The sequence below is a fragment of the Gracilinanus agilis genome, chromosome 2, assembly GCF_016433145.1.
Source record: "Gracilinanus agilis isolate LMUSP501 chromosome 2, AgileGrace, whole genome shotgun sequence".
Classification (NCBI taxonomy): Eukaryota; Metazoa; Chordata; class Mammalia; order Didelphimorphia; family Didelphidae; genus Gracilinanus; species Gracilinanus agilis.
The window spans coordinates 237,958,223-237,963,133 of NC_058131.1; positions in this window are offsets into that span (position 1 = coordinate 237,958,223).

The window sequence follows — 4,911 nt, forward strand, 5'->3', positions numbered from 1 at the left end:
TGCAACTATAAGCTCAAGTTCCATACAATTTGCAGCACATTGCTACAGCATACCTTTGGGTACCACTGGCTTTTGTTGGAGAGAGAATACAAGCATGAAGAGAGTTCATAATATATATATAAAAAAACAAGCAAACAAAACCCAGAAACCCTTACCTCCTGTCTCAATAGCAATTCTAAGTTCTGTTCTTTCTTCTGTGAAAGGCAAGGGTTAGGCAATTGGGGGTTAAGTGACTTGCTCAGGGTCATATGGCAAGGAAGTGTCAGGTCTTCCCAACTCTGGGCTGGTTGCTCAGCTCACCTTCACTTAGGCATAAAAAAGCAAATTACTCATCTTGGGATCCAGGGGCATTCTGGGATCAGTGAAGAGACAGAACCAGACTGATGGGAAAGGAGATACCAGAGACAACCAATGGAAAAAATGAAGGCAGGAAGTTGTTAATCAGGAATGTCCAGCAATAAATCAGATAGAAGTCCAGGTAGGCCAGCAAGAATATGGGACCTGAGGGGCAGCTGGGTAGCTCAGTGGATTGAGAGCCAGGCCTAGAGACAGGAGGTCCTAAGTTCAAATCTGGCCTCAGACACTTCCCAGCTATGTGACCCTGGGCAAGTCACTTGACCCCCATTGCCTACCTTACCACTCTTCCACCTCTAAGCCAATACACGGTATTGACTCCAAGATGGAAGGTAAGGGTTAAAAAAAAAAAAAAAAAAGAATATGGGATCTGAGAGGCCTGGAAGCAAGCATATGGCAGTAGTTCAGGCAGGCAGGCAGGCAACAAGCCTACCTGGGAAATGTTACCATAGGTAGCAGAACCCTAGTCATGGGACTAACATTGAAGAGTAGGATTCCGAGCGGACAAGGAAGGAGAGATGTCAGGAGCCTGCTTTCAAAGGTAGTAAGTGTATATATATATATATATATACACACACACTCATATACATAAGTAAACATCCAAATATCCAGTATCTTTGCAGGCAACAGATCATTCCCAATAGAATTACCTATAACTAGAGGAAAAAGGAAAAAAAAATTACATAACTCCAGATGGGGAAGAGTTCATGGCCACCACACATGGGATGGAGAAAATTGCAAAAGATAAAATGGTCAACTTTAATTACATAAAACTTAAAAATGAAATGGATTCATCTAAAATTTGAGATGGGGGATAATCTTTGCAGCAAAGGTCTCACTTCCAAGTTATAATAACTAGCTAGCATTTATATAGCACCTACTATGTGCCAGGCACTGTGCTAAGCGCTTTACAAATCTTATCTCATTTGAGTCTCAGAACAGCCATGGGAGATGGGTGCTCTCATTACCTCTTTTTTTATAGTTGAGGAAACTGAGGCAAATAGAGGTTAAGTGACTTACTCAGAGTTACATAGCCAGGAAGTATCTGACATCAAATTTGAACTCAGGTCTTCCTGACTCCAGCCTCAGGACAAATTGATTCAGAAGTATAAGCATGAGTCTTTTACCAATTGATAAAATGGTCAAAGGCTTTGATTAGGCAATTTTCAAAGGAATAAATCCAAGCAATCAACAGTCCTTTGACAAAATGCTCCAAAACACCTATAAGCATTTGTTTGTCTGTTGTCTCCCCCATTAGATTGTAAGCTCCTTGAGGGTGGGGTCTGTCTTTTGCTTCTTTTTGTATCCCCAGTATTTAGCACATGGCCTGGTACACAGTAGGCACTTAAGAAATCCTGACTGATTTGAAGTAGAGAAATGCAAAATGCAGCCACTCTGAAATTTGATCTGATTGGCAAAGCTGCCAAGAACGAGAATGAGCAATGTTGGAGAGGCTGCAGGAAACGTTAATGCACTGTTAGTGGCGTCCTGAATTGATCTGGCCATTGTGGGAGGGTTCCTGGAGAAATGCTGAGTGCTGATGGCCTTATTAAGGCCAGGCCATGGGAAAATCAGTTGCAGGAATTGGTAATGTTAAGAAAGTGGGGGGGGGGGGGAAGGTTGGCCCATGCCAGTGGTCTTCCAAAACAAGGAGAAATGGTTGATAGTTATAGAGAGGCACATTTAGGATTGATTTAATTTATAAGAACTCCCTAATGATTAGAGCCACAGAAAATGGATTGCCCTTAGAAATCGTAGGAATTTTAGTCATTTTGAAAAACTCAAGCAATAAACAAGACCAGGAATCACACTCGAGGCTTTAGACTTGAGATCCAATGCCCTGCCCACTTCTTACTGTCTCCCAAATGTTGTTTAAACATGATGCTTTAAACTGTGGGAGTAAACACAGAAAGCAAATGTGTGATTTATCACTTGTTTATATGGGTATATGATTGGGGGTTTTGGTTTTAAAAGATTGCTCCATTACAAAAATGAACAATATGGAAACAGGTTTCAAGTGATAATACATGTAGAACCCAATGGAATTGCTTGTCAGCTCTGGGAGGGAGGAGGAAGAGGGAAGGGAAGAGAACAGGAATAATGTAACCATGGGAAAATATCTTAAAATAAAAATAAAATGATGCTTTAGATGTTGGAAATTTAGATATTTAGATATGGTGACAGTAGACAGAATGCTAGGTCTGGAGTCAGGAGGACCTGGGTTCAAATCCATCCTCAGACACTTATTAGCTGTATGAACATGAGCAAGTCACCCTCCATCTGACTGTTTCTTCAACTGTAAAATGGAGGTAACAATCCCCACCTCACAGGGCTGTGAGGATCAACTGAGATATCTGTAAAGCCTGGCACAGAGTAGGAATTTCACAAATGCTTATTCCTTCCCCTTCCCACCTCAACACACACAGCAATTGGCAGAGGACGTCACATCCGGAATATCCACTTGGCATCTAAACTCTAGATGTCATTCACCTTCCTGGGAGCACACCATCTCCCGAGCCAGACCCCGACACTCCATAAGGAGCTCAGCACACAACAGGGCTTGATGTTCAAGAATGCTGATAGTGGCCAGAGATTTCTCCGCAGACAAAAAAACCCTTTAATTTTGATGCTGGCTAGCTAGGTAGTTTGTTTCACAGAGCCTTTGCTTCTTCCCATCGCTCTTAAATAGGAACCGAGATCCTGACCTGGGAGGTGAGAATGGTGGGAAGGAAATAGCTATTTTTGAGATGCCTTGCAGCTACAATAGAGGTGACTCATGGCTTATGTGGAGGTGGGGAATAAATATTACTGCATTCACGAAGATGAGGAAAATAAGGGAGGGAATAGCAGGTAAGTTCCAGCAAGAGATTGCTTTCTCTTCGTCTCTTAGTCACTCCATTCCCAGAGGTTCTTCCCACCCACACAGATGGAAAGGGAAAGACAAGGCCAGAAGCCTTCATCAGAAAATCCAATGGACTCAATTCTGGATTGAAATTTGCCAAGGAGTGGGCTATGTATGTAATGGGTATGCTGAAGATATCTATAGTTTGGTCTAAGAGAATTCCAAAGGGCTGACCCAGTAACTAGGAAAGCCCATTATTTAGACATGACAGACCCACCAATGCCACTGCACATAGTCTATTAGACTGTGAGCTCTTTGGGATACTCAGAGCTTCATATGTTGACTGGCACAGGAACAATAATAGTGAGGTAGGGGGCTTATTTGCAAGAATTAGAAACCACAGGCTGGAATTTTTAAGTGGGATACATTTGGGATCTAGAAAAGCAAGCTTGGGGGCAGATAGGTGGCTCATTGGATTTGAGAACTAGACAGGTGGTCCTGGATTCAAATTTAGCCTCATTTTCCTAGCTGTGTGACTTTGGGCAAGTCACTTAACTCCCATTGCCTAGCCCTTACCATTATTCTGCCTTGGAACCAATTTATTGATTCTAAGACGGAAGATAAGGGTTTGGTGTTTTTTTTTAAAGCAAGTTATACACAATATTTAGTTTTATGCACAATCTCCCCTCCTGCCCCCCCTTCTACCTATATGAAAATCGTTTTTTGAACTATTTCAGGTAGGAAAAAGCTGATTACAAATTACTTGGTTCCTTCAAGTCCTCACAAGTTCTTCGAAGAGATTTGTCCCAACCGTGCTCCAGTATGTACAACACACCCTGTTCCGCCTCTTCCCACCCAGCTCATTTCACGTGGTGCCTCTTCTCTCCCACTCCACTCCATTAGCAGCTTCCTTGTACACCCATTCCCCATGGCCTGATTTTTCCATTGTGATCCATGCCAAGGGAGCACAGATTTAAGAATCTGATTGAATGGGGTAACAGTTCCATCAAGAAGCAGGTCAGTCACTAAACTCTTGCATCAAACACCAGGTTCTTCACCTCCCTTGTCTCTCTACCTTTCCCTGCCTCCAAGGTGCAGTTGCCTTTTTTTAAGAACCTTATCCCTAGGGAAGGACAGACTAAAGGTGGCAAATCTCTACAGTGAGAGTTCAGATTTCCTTTTTGCCTTGGATATGGTTCATAGAATCACCCTCAGGTTGAAGCCAAACTTGGAAAATTCCAGGGGAAAAGGGAATTTTCCATGGGGGTTGGAATATCTGAACCTTGGCCAGGGTGGAGGCTGGAACAGTTCCCCTGCCAATGGAGTAGGAGCAGACAGAATAGGAAGTGTGCTACTAACAGATGAAAATGAGAAAGCCCCAAGTCTCCTGAGGCCTAGCAGGACTGCAATAGTGGGATAGGATCAAAGTGAACAGAAATCAGGACCCTTGAAGGAACTCTTCCCATTTGTATCCCATGTGACCAACTGGAGCTTAAGATTTATCATTCCCCAGAAGACGGCATAGAGAAGACCAGGCTATTTTAAAGTTTTACCTACTGCTACAGGAAAATCTAACACCGGGCCAAAGATCTGTCCTTGTTGGTTTATAGCAACTCATAGCTCGCTAGCCCTTTGGGGTGTCTAAAAGCAGCAGCACAAAGGCATCCTTGGCCCCCTCTCCCCACTTCAGAGCACAAAGGAGGTGAGTCAGCAAG